Source organism: Lactuca virosa, chromosome 4, assembly GCF_052849685.1.
Source record: "Lactuca virosa cultivar CGN04683 chromosome 4, Lactuca_virosa_CGN04683_v6, whole genome shotgun sequence".
NCBI classification, from domain to species: domain Eukaryota; kingdom Viridiplantae; phylum Streptophyta; class Magnoliopsida; order Asterales; family Asteraceae; genus Lactuca; species Lactuca virosa.
Genome location: NC_136429.1, coordinates 52,693,198 through 52,706,742, shown reverse-complemented (window position 1 = coordinate 52,706,742; position 13,545 = coordinate 52,693,198).

Here is a 13,545-nt window from a genome sequence, read left to right as displayed (position 1 = left end):
ATTTTATCCTCTTATCAGGAATCTATACTAGCATGTAATTCAAATGCTCATACAATCAGACATAACCTAAACAAGCCATCCTACTACTGGCTGGTCAGTTCTAGCATGCAGATCTATAAGCTCATATAAGCATACAAGGTTACTCTCCTAGATCCTTAGCCAAAATCTAGCATGCGAATCACATAATCATATCATATCACATAACAAACATGTATTGGTATTTTAGGAACCACTTACTTGAGTTCGGCCGATTGCACGCATCACACTCATTTCTTTTCAAAGTTCTTTTCTCTTTTCAAATTCCTTTCAAAATTCTTTTTTTTAAAATGATTTTTCTTTTGAAAATTTTCATACCAAGTCCTGAGTCTGAGTCCAGACACACCCGAGAGTGTGTCCGAATCCCTCAAACCAAGGCTCTGATACGAACTTGTAACACCCCAAAATTCAAGAGCAAAAATTTCGTTTTTTATTAATTAAAACCACTTAGTAACTTTGCTCAAAACATCAAATAGTATTCTAAATAAAAAAATTATCAGAGTTTTAATCCCAAAGATCATATAGTGCGGAAAAACATAGTCTGATGCGTTGCGATCACCCCGAGCTCCTTCCTTTGAAAACATAAGTACCTGAAACAAAAGCTGAAATCCGTAAGCACGAAGCTTAGTGAGTTCCCCAAATACCACATACCATACATATCAACCGGGCTATACATGCAATATATACTGTGATCCATACATATCAATCATATATCAAATAAGTTGCTATGTGCCACACATAGTCTTGCCGTTATGCCATGGGGCGCCACGTGGTCTTTCTTGCCAAGCCGGGGGCCACCCCCTGGGTCTTACAGACAAGTGCCAAGAGCCGCCTCCTGGTCTTCCATGCAAGTATCACAAAGACAACTAGCATACATACTACTCTACTTAGCTAATTAGCATATGATTGAAAGAACCCCTTTCTATACTTTCATATTTCTGAAAGACCCAAACTTTCATACTTGACAATATAGTTACTCCAAAACATGCAACATGCATATTTAAAAAATAGTATTTTACATTGATAAAGTGATTACAAAGGATTGGATACAAACCGACTATGTTTTAAGATTTTACATGACTACCCAGGATATTGTAAATCTATACAAACCTAAACCAAAATACAAAAATAATATTACAAGTATTCTAAGTCTTCCAACTATACTGGGTGCTTATTGCCTGCATTATGTTAAAACATTGGGAGGGGTAAGCGATAACGCTTAGTGAGTTCAATAATAGATACAATATAACGTTATGCCATATATATATATATATATATATATATATATATATATATATATATATATATATATATATATATATATATATATATATATATATATATACCAATATGGCAGAAGCAAATAGGAGAAAGGAACAACAAAGGCATAATGTGATAAGCTTTCCCTAACAATCATTGATTTGATTCAAAGATATACAATCATTGAGACATAACAATTTCCATACTTGATATACATCAATAACGCTTTGGCCCAAATGGCACAGAAGACATACAACTTCGAATTAACATTTTGGTAGATCTCAGGTTTTCACGCCCTGTCTAACCATCTGCCAATGCCATAGAATAGAGTCATTCACTTACTGGGGGACATGCTCTACATGGCCAGAGGCTACATACCAGTACCACTGTGAATCTGAGTTCTTAAACTGATCACATGGTCAAAGGTATAGCTTTGCTATCATAAATAGCAGAAATACAAATAACACGGGAAAATACTTAGGAATATCATTCTACCGAAGCCAAAGTGATGCCTATGTCATACACTTCATGGTCAACGGTTCGTACCAATACCCAAGTGATGCCTATGTCATACACTTCAAGTCAGAGGTACAGCCTTGCTATAAAAATAGCGGATACAACAACTCGAGATGATAACATGGAAAAGCACATAACACATATAACACATAACATACAATTATTTCTACATATTAAACTCACCGTGAATTAACCGGGGGTCAAAATAATAATTTGGGCAGCACTTCGGCTCTAAATATGACTTTCGTCGTTGAAAACCGGGCCTTGTGAAGGTAGGACTTCAAAACCGAAAAGATAAATTTTTCGGGCTTCTCGGGAATCTCGAGGCGCGTTTCGGGCTTTGGAATTAATCCCGGGGCTTCGGGGGATTAAAATTTGCTCAAAATATGGCTTAGAGGGTAAAAAGTGGAAATTTTCTAAAAATAATCGGGAAGGCTCGCAGCCTTCTATTTATAGGGGAAGGGCTGCGAGGGTCAGCCAATCAGAAGTCAGCAGCGAAGCAGATCGGTGGCATCCAGGTGCGAAGTCCAGCGAGGCTCGGCTCCGGATGCGAGGCGGTGCGGTGGAGGGGAGAGGTTCGGACACCAGTGCGAGGCGCGTCGGACGCACACTGGTCCGCGGTTCGGTCCAATCGGAAGGTTGCACGTGTCGGACCCGCGAGACCTCGGTTCGGACGGCTGGAAGCTTCTTAGTGGACCGAGCTTCGGTCCAATGGGGAGAGAGGTGACGACTTCGGACCAATCAGAGGGTGCCACGCGAGGCTGCGGTCCAATCAGAAGATGCCACGTGGATCAACACTATTCATGTGAAAATTAAATGAAAAATGTGCCCAATCTTGTAAAATCCATAACTTTCTCATACAGACTCCGTTTTTGACGTTCTTTATATGCACGCGTAGAGAAAATTATGCTCTACAACTTTCGTTTAGACTTAGTCGGAAAATTTTGAATTTATTTTTATATTATTATTTTTAACAGACCAGGACTGGTAAATCCGTTAAAAATTCATAACTTCTTCATCCGACGTCCGTTTTCGTCAGACTGTTTACCGTTGTACTACTAATGACGAGACCTTCGATTCTCGTTTAGGTTGTGTCGGTTAAAAATCACTCGATCAAAAATTCGAGTTTTTAGCTGTCTACTGCTAAGCTGAAACTTCTAAAAATCATAACTTCCTCATACGAAGTCAGATTTTGGCGTTCTTTTTATCAAAATTCTCGGTTTAACGAATACTACGACTTTCATTTAGATCACTAAGGCTAAAAAGTAGTTTATCAAAAACTCACTTTTTACGTCATTCGGCACCGTGCCGGTTTTATCGCGGATCTTCGATTGGTCATAACTTCTTTGTTATAACTCGGATTTCGATGAGGTTTTCGCCTAATTGTTTCTAACGAGATTATCTACAACTTTCAATAATAAAATTTTACTTATTTCAAATTTTATATTTTCGCTAAATTTCACTATTTGGCTTTTAATTGGAATTTCATAAGACTTCCAATAATTTGTGAGTGATTCTAAACATAGTTTTACTTAATTTCTCGTAAAAACTATCTGTTAGAACTCAACACTCAATTTCACATAATATTTCATAATATTTTTAACTTTTTGGATTACATAACACGATTTCAAAACGTGTATGTTACAAATACCTCCTCCTTTTGAGGATTTCGTCCCTGAAATCACAACGATTTAGATAAATGAGGATATTTCGCTCTTATCTCATTCTTATTTTCTCTAAGTATAATTTGAATCTTATCAGTGGTGTCTTGAATCATTTCAGGACCACCAAGGATTTTCTGTCCAACATTATGCCAACATAATGGTGTTCACAGTTACTACCGAACCCTAAGACACATGCACGAAGCATATCTTCTACTGTTTGGATTGTTCTCTCCATCTATCCATCTGTATGGGGATGATAAGCTGTGTTGGGAGCAACTCGAGATCCCAATTCACTTTTCATACTCGCCCAAAAGTGAAAAGTGAAGCGAGTATCACGATCGGAAATAATCTTTAGTGGCACACCATGTCTCGCCACAATTTCGTCTAAGTAAACTTGTGCGTATTTCTCCATTAGAACCGTTGTACGAATGGCGAGAAAATATGCACTCTTAATCAGTCGGTCGATAATTATCCAAAGGCTATCATTCACAGTTTTCTTTTCCTCTTTCAAGGTATTAACTGTATAAGCCGGATAAGTAGAATATCCATTCAATGTAAATTTACGAGTTTTTAAAAAAAAATTATTATTTTTACCGTAGACATAAATAGAATCTTCCCTTTCGATAGGGATGCCTATCATCTCTTCGTAGCACAAGAGTTCTGCGTAGTTCTTTGAAAATTGATTCATGTCGAGAATAATATCAAAGTTGGGAAAGAAGATAGGAATTAGGTTAGCAGGAAGATTATAACTTTCAATTCCTATAATACTATCTCTATAGACTTTATCAGCAAGTAATGATATATTTCCTATGTTATCTATATGAAATGATTGGACAATTGCGTAACAAGCAATTTGAAAAGAATGTGCGAATTTATAAGGCACGAAAGAATCTGAGGCATCACAATCAAATAAGATGTGAGCAGATTTAAAGTTTACGAGAAATTACTAGTCACAACATTCGAATCCTAACTTACTTCCTCTGTGGTAATCTAAAGTGTACGATTTTTAACTTTTGGTTTGCCAAACAATTGTCAAACTCTTCAAACTTCTTAATTACTAGCGGTTCTCAAACCTGCACCCGCTCATCATTCTCTATTGGGCCTTCGATCCTAATCTTTGAGTTAAGACTCAATTCTCATTGCAGACTCCTGCCCCTTCTTGGTTTATAGACTAAACCCAAGATAAGGCCTTTACTTTTGCTATAACAACAACTCGTATGGTCTTATTCTAATGACCTTTGATTTTATAACGCACAAGACACATAACGAACCAAACTCTTGTATTAGAATCAGATTGAATAAATCAAGCTGATGGAATAAAGAAAACAAAAAGAGTTTGAACAACACGTGGATGCTTTGGAATAGAAAGAATAGCACCATGTATCTCTAATTCGTGCTTTCGGACATACACCTCTTTTAGCTTTTGGCACCTCCTCCTTTTTAGTTGGAGTACTCTTTGATTATTGAACGGAAACTTGACTCCCCGCCATTTGACTAGTAAGAGTAGGGCGGAAACATTTCTTGTGGCCAGTAACACCACATAGCAAGTCACATCTCTGGCTAATGATTGCTCAATCCTTTAATGAAGATTGTTATATTTCTATCGACTACCTCGACCATTTACTTCTTCAGTATTCCTACTAAAGTTTCGTCACTATACAAGACATGGTTCTTTGAACCAATCAACTCTTTTCGCGGATTTATACTAATCGGACTCGATTCTTTATGACATTAAGATTTGAACGATACTTATCTTCTTAGTCATTACCGAAACGAAGGTAACGACACACATGAATAAAACGGAATCATATACTAGCTTCTTGGTAACCTTGTGACTTTTCCTGATCCAAGTGTGAGTCCTGTGCTTCCAGTAGTATAGGCCTCTACTACTATTCACACCTACTCATACTCGTCCCAAGTATTGTCTCGCAGTTCCCAAGTCACCATTCAAAGGTTTTCACAAAGCAACTTTTCACACCTGAGTGTGTTCAAACAAATACATACAACAATTTCTCCTAGACTCAACTAGGGTTTTCGCGTTTCTATCAAACATATCTTGGATTACTTATACTCGCCTTCTAAAATTCTTCTCATGCATATGCTCGATTTAATATATCCTAATACTTTTCCATAGGTCGATAGAAATTTTACTTCCATATCCTAATACGTTATGCCATATATATATATATATATATATATATATATATATATATATATATACCAATATGGCAGAAGCAAATAGGAGCAAGGAACAACAAAGGCATAATGTGATAAGCTTTCCCTAACAATCATTGATTTGATTCAAAGATATACAATCATTGAGACATAACAATTTCCATACTTGATATACATCAATAACGATTTGGCCCAAATGGCACAGAAGACATACAACTTCGGATTAACATTTTGGTAGATTTCAGGTTTTCACGCCCTGTCTAACCATCTGCCAATGCCATAGAATAGAGTCATTCACTTACTGGGGGACATGCTCTACATGGCCAGAGGCTACATACCAGTACCACTGTGAATCTGAGTTCTTAAACTGATCACATGGTCAAAGGTATAGCTTTGCTATCATAAATAGCAGAAATACAAATAACACGGGAAAATACTCAGGAATATCATTCTACCGAAGCCAAAGTGATGCCTATGTCATACATTTCATGGTCAACGGTTCATACCAATACCCAAGTGATGCCTATGTCATACACTTCAAGTCAGAGGTACAGCCTTGCTATAAAAATAGCGGATACAACAACTCGAGATGATAACATGGAAAAGCACATAGCACATATAACACATAACATAAAATTGTTTCTACATATTAAACTCACTGTGAATTAACCGGGGGTCAAAATAATAATTTGGGCAGCACTTCGGCTCTAAATATGACTTTCGTCGTTGAAAACCGGGAGTTTTCTTGAAAACCGGGCCTTGCGAAGGTAGGACTTCAAAACCGAAAAGATAAATTTTTCGGGCTTCTCGGGAATCTCGGGGCGCGTTTCGGGCTTTGGAATTAATCCCGGGGCTTCGGGGGATTAAAATTTGCTCAAAATATGGCTTAGAGGGTAAAAAGTGCAAATTTTCTAAAAATAATCGGGAAGGCTCGCAGCCTTCTATTTATAGGGGAAGGGCTGCGAGGGTCAGCCAATCAGAAGTCACCAGCGAAGCAGCTCGGTGGCATCCAGGTGCGAAGTCCAGCGAGGCTCGGCTCCGGATGCGAGGCGGTGCGGTGGAGGGGCGAGGTTCGGACACCAGTGCGAGGCGCGTTGGACGCACACTGGTCCGCGGTTCGGTCCAATCGGAAGGCTGCACGTGTCGGACCCGCGAGACCTCGGTTCGGACGGCTGGAAGCTTCTTAGTGGACCGAGCTTCGGTCCAATGGGGAGAGAGGTGACGACTTTGGACCAATCAGAGGGTGCCACGCGAGGCTGCGGTCCAATCAGAAGATGCCACGTGGATCAACACTATTCATGCGAAAATTAAATGAAAAATGTGCCCAATCTTGTAAAATCCATAACTTTCTCATATGGGCTCCGTTTTTGACGTTCTTTATATGCAGGCGTAGAGAAAATTATGCTCTACAACGTTCGTTTAGACTTCGTCGGAAAATTTTGAATTTATTTTTATATTATTATTTTTAACAGACCGGGACTGGTAAATCCGTTAAAAATTCATAACTTCTTCATCCGACGTCCGTTTTCGTTAGACTTTTTACCGTTGTACTACTAATGACGAGACCTTCGATTCTCATTTAGGTTGTGTCGGCTAAAAATCACTCTATCAAAAATTCGAGTTTTTAACTGTCTACTGCTAAGCTGAAACTTCTAAAAATCATAACTTCCTCATACGAAGTCAGATTTTGGCGTTCTTTTTATCAAAATTCTCGGTTTAATGAATACTACGACTTTCATTTAGATCACTAAGGCTAAAAAGTAGTTTATCAAAAACTCACTTTTTACGTCATTCGGCACCGTGCCGGTTTTATCGCGGATCTTCGATTGGTCATAACTTCTTTGTTATAACTCGGATTTCGATGAGGTTTTCGTCTACGTGTTTCTAACGATATTATCTACAACTTTCAATAATAAAATTTTACTTATTTCAAATTTTATATTTTCGCTAAATTTCACTATTTGGCTTTTAATTGGAATCTCATAAGACTTCCAATAATTTATGAGTGATTCTAAACATAGTTTTACTTCATTTCTTGTAAAAACTATCTGTTAGAACTCAACACTCAATTTCACATAATATTTCATAATATTTTTAACTTTTTGGATTACATAACACGATTTCAAAACGTGTATGTTACAATACGGTGTGCCAGGAGCCACCTCATGGTCTTTCATGCATATTGCCTAGGGCTAACCCCCAGGTCTTCCTGTCCTACATAATAGCATACTGTGTGCCAGGAGCTACCACCTGGTATTTCATACATAGAGCCTAGGGCTAACCCCCGGGTCTTCCTACCATACATAAACTAAATGGGCCGGCATTGTGGCCGTAGACCCATACACACAGTGAGGAGACTCACCTTGCACTTTTAAAGACTTGCAGATAATCCTCTGGCTACTAATTGGCAATTCCCGAACTGCTAATTATTCAGCTCACCGAGCTATAAATACCAAATAACACTTAGTCCAAAACCAATAATCCTTCTTAGGGTAAAATGACAATTTTACCCCTGCTCTAGTTTGGACCATATCCAAGGCCCACTTCCATCTAATCTTTCTAAGTCCACTAATGGCCCACTAAAGGCCCACTAATGGCCCAATGTGCTAAATTGGGCCCAATCCCTCTATTGGGCCTTACCCTAAGCCCAAACATATTCTTGACCCAAATTATCTAACTTTTGATGGCCCACTAAGGCCCAAAGAACAAAAATCCAATGCATGGCCCAATCTGAGGCCCAATAACGCAAAACCCACTCTGACTGAGTACGCGGGGCGTACTCAGCTGTACGCAGGGCGTATTGGGCTTGTGACCTGTACGCTGCGCGTACCAGCTTGTACACCCAACGTACTCCCCTATTAAGCCCTTTCTTCTATTAAGCACTTAATGCTTCTATCCAATGGTCCAAATCGTAGATCTAAGTTCCTCTTACTGGATCCATAAAGTCACTGACTTGGTGACTTTGCATGTCCCAAACAAGCCCAAACTCCAAAAATGATATTCTTCTTCCATGAGAATGGTCTTAACTCTTGCATGAGCCCATTAAGACCACCAAGATAACAACTTTCTATCTTAAGGAGTCATTTAGCACCAAGGGTGGCAACCCTTAGTCTAGGAATAAGATTTGGACCATAAAGCTTCATCCTTGGGACCAAAAAGATCCAAAACTCCATCATAATAGATCTAAGGATTCAAGAGACAAGTTCAAGACTTTATACCTCAAGAAAGTCTGAAATGAAGCAATAACCCCAGATCTATATCTTCTGTTTTAATCCACCACCTTGCTTTGCTCTTCACTTGCTTGGAAAATGGCTTCACAACACCAAAATGCTCTCTAATGGCCTCCAAAGCTCCAAGAACACTCAAGGGAGGATTAGGATTTCGTGGTGGCCGTCTAAGAATGAGATGGAGGCTAATATCTAGGGCATAATGTTCTTTATATAGTGACATGCCCTAAAAATTAGGGTTTAGTGACTCTGAGCGTATTTCTTGTACGTTGGGCGGACGCCTCTCCGCACCCACGACCAACCGGCCTTATACGCTGGGCGTAACCCAGCTTACGTTGGGCATACCCAGCCGGACACGTGCATGCATCCCTTTCATGCATGGGACTTGCTTGCCAAACATTTCCATTAGGGACCATTTATGCCAATAACTTCAAAGTGCTATAACTTCTTCGTTCGAAGTCTGTTTGCGACGAACTTTATATCCACGAAAAGGTGGAGGGAAACCCTACGCTCTTAGTCACATCCCAAGCCTAAAACCTTACGTATAAACCCGACACCCATAAAAGACCGAATTGTCAGATTACGCTTATGACCTTGTCCTCCGAAGCCATGACCGAACATTTTCAAAACCGGGTGTTACATATCTAATGAAACATCCCAAAAATCATGACCAAAAATTTCATTTTTATTTATTAAAAGAACCATAATTATCAAAATCCTTTCATCCAAAAACATAAGTCATAGTACCACATCAGAGTATCACATCAAAGCTCATATCAATATATCAGAGTAAAAACATCCCAGGCTAAACAAATGGTGTGTGCACTGCAGTCATCTCGAGCTCTTCCCCATGCTACCGGAAGTACCTGAAACCAAAACTGAAAACTGTAAGCACGAAGCTTAGTGAGTCTCCCCAAACTACCACATACCATTGACATAATCATGCTACTAAGAGATACGGGCCCCGCCCACACTCAAGGAGATACGGGCCCCACCCACACTCGACTAACTACGAGATTCGGGCCCCACACACACTCTGCTGGTTATGAGATACGGGCCCCTCCCACACTCAACTAACTACGAGATACGGGCCCCGCCCACACTCGACTAACTATGAGATACGGGCCCCGCCTACACTCAGCTTCTAAACATACATACAAGTATCACACATACACCAAGTATAGTCAAATCAATCAATCAACCCTATATCCATACTCAGATAATGCTATGAGATACGGGCCTCGCCCACACTCGGCTATCTATGAGATACGGGCCTCGCCCACACTCAGCTACTAATCAGTACAACTAACATATACGAGCCGGCCTTGGTGCCTTCGACTCATTCAAACCTGGAGGAAACTCACCTCAATGTCGTGTGAATAGCTGAAACGTGTCTGCTCTGCACCCGACTCTGCTCACACCCTATACAAAACAACTTCTTAGATACCATTCCATACCCAAAACCCCTTCATGGGTAAACCTTGGTCAAAGTCAAAATCCAGGTCAAAGTCAACGTCCAGTCAAAATCAAATTCAAAGTCAACCACGAGTTGACTCAACTCGTCGAGTCATCTTCTAACTCGTCGAGTTTCCATGCTTCTCAGAATCGTGATAAAACGAGTCAACTCGTCGAGTCCTTCCTCAGACTCGTCGAATTCTGCCCTTTACAGGATCGGGACAAATCGTCCCAACTCATCGAGTTCCTCTATGAACTCGTCGAGTTCTTCAGTCTGTTAAGCCTTTATTAATGGATTAAGCCCCTGTTCTTCATATCTAAGCTCCATACTTCACATATATACCGAAAATGTCCTGTTAAGGGTAAAGTTTCCAACTTTACCCATTAATACCCTTCCTTAAGTGATTTAGCTCAAACCCTAACTCCATAAGACCTAGATCTTGATCCAAAAAAGCCCTTAATACTTCAAGCTAAGGCATACAAACTGAGATCTGGACCCTAGACGCTACATGAACATGTAAAGCCTCCAACTTTCTCTCCATGCATGGCCTTTTGGAGCTTAAAAGACCAAAATGATATCCCAAAGCTTGAATGGGGCTTCAATGGCCACAAAGTTTTCACCTTTATGCAACGAAAGCCCTTCAAGGCTCTAGATCAAAAAGTATACTCACTTAGGACGTCCATTTCCCTACGATCATGCTAGTTGGACCAAAACCCAATAAAAGTGATAGGAAAGAGATCTAAGTAATCATTAAGCAAGTTTGAGACTTGCTTACCAGAAAATGCTGAGAATGAAGTGAAGTTGTTGGATCTATAACCTCCTTCTTGAGTCCTCAAGCTTCTCCCTCTTCCACAAGCTTCACACACACAAGATTTATCTCAAAAAATGACTCACAGGCTCACACAATGCATTAGGGTTTTGAGATCTAGGGTTTGGGACTTGGAGGCTGGAAATGAGGCTAGCATGATGGGGTTAAGATGCTTAAATAGGGTGCAAAACCCCGAAATTAGGGTTTCACCTCTACCAGCCTACTCGTCGAGTTGAGGGCTCTCAACTCGTGGAGTAGGTTACTTAAAACCCGCGTCTCATCTGATGTCTACTCGAAGAGTTTGGGCTTCCAACTCGTCGAGTTGCTCTATAAAAAATGAATAATTATAATTTAAATATATACCAGGAACCCGCCGTTACAATTCTCCCCCACTTGTATCAGACTTCGTCCTCGAAGTCTGCTGCCTCGAATAACTATGGATAGTGCTCCCTCATCTCCTCCTCTGGCTCCCAAGTCCACTCCGAGCCCTTACGGTGTTGTTACTGCACCTTCACTAACTGTACACCCTTGTTCCTCAGGGTTTTCACCTTCCGATCTAGAATCGCCACTGGCCTCTCAATGTAGTTCAGGCGTTTGTCCACCTGAATATCCTCAAAGGGCATAACTGCGAAGTCATCCACTAAGCACTTCCGCAGCTGGGACACATGAAAAGTGTTGTTAATCTGGCTGAGCTCTGCTAGAAGATCCAAACGATAAGCAACTCGGCCCACCCGAGGCAAAACCCTGAACGTACCGATGTACATGGGGCCCAGCTTGCCCCGCTTCCTAAACCGGATGACACCTTTCCAAGGTAACACCTTCAGGAGGACCATGTCGCCCACCTGAAACTCTAAGTATGAACGACGCTTGTCGGCATAGCTTTTCTGCCGACTCTGAGCAGTCTGAAGCCTGCTCTGGACCTGCTGAATCTTCTCAGTGGTCTTGAGTACCACCTCGGTACTTCCCATGACTCTTTGAGCGACCTCGCCCCAACAGATTGGGGTCATACATTTCCTCCCGTAGAGCATCTCAAAAGGAGGTCGATCTATGTTAGCGTGGTAACTGTTGTTATATGAAAATTCCGCTAACGGAAGATACGTATCCCAACTACCTCCAAAATCTAATACGCATGCGCGTAGCATGTCCTCTAGAGTCTGAATCGTCCTCTCACTCTACCCATCCATCTGAGGGTGGAAAGCGTTACTGAAGTGAAGACGAGTACCCATCTCGTCATGAAACCGCTTCCAAAATCTAGAAGTAAATCGCACATCTCGGTCTGATACAGCCGAAACTGGCACCCCATGACGTGCCACTATCTCGAGTACGTAGATCTCGGCTAGCTTCTCAGCCGATATACTCTCATGTATCGGGATGAAATGAGCACTCTTGGTCAACCGATCCACGATGACCCATATCGAATCCACTCCATGTGCGGTCCTGGGAAGCTTTTTGATGAAGTCCATGGTGATGTCTTCCCATTTCCACACGGGAATATCCAACGACCGCATCTTGTCGTGAGGTCGCTGGTGTTTGGCCTTGACTTTCCTGCAAGTCAAGCACCGCTCCAGATACCATGCTATGTCCCACTTCATGCAGGGCCACCAATAATCATGGCGAAGATCCCGATACATCTTCGTTGCCCCGGGATGGATAGAAAATCTCGACTTGTGAGCCTCATCCATCAGAACCTGGCGTACCCCGCCCCAGTAAGGAACCCAGATTCTCTTATGCAGGGTCAACAACCCACGACTGTCATAGTCAAATGAGGCCACCTGGCCTACGATCCGTTCACACTTCCGGCTCTTCTTTCATTCCCTCGACATGCGCCTCCCGAATCCGTCCCAGCAACGGATTAATCACTGTCATCCTCAGACATATGTCTCGAATCGGATCCTCCACTGCCTTACGGCTAAGAGAATCGGCCACCATGTTGGCCTTCCCCGGGTGATAAAGGATCTCATAATCATAATCCTTCACCACATCTAACCACCGACGCTGCCTCATGTTCAGATTTGGTTGATCCATAAGGTACCTCAAGCTCTTGTGGTCCGTGTAAATGATACAACGAACCCCATAGAGGTAATGTCGCCAAATCTTGAGGGCGAAAACCACAGCCCCCAGCTCCAAATCGTGCGTCGGGTAGTTCGCCTCATGAGGCTTCAGCTGCCTCGAAGCGTAAGCTATCACATGACCCCGCTGCATCAACACTGCACCCATACCCGTGATCGAAGTGTCACACCCCAAACCAGAAAGGCGAAAACGTTTGGGGGTGGATAACTTTCATGTACAGTATCATAACAAACGAATAGTAGTGATCAAAGCATTACAACCATCATATTGATAAATAATAAGTTTAAATTGTATCCAAAACATTGTTTACTTGATACCATATACATATGACAA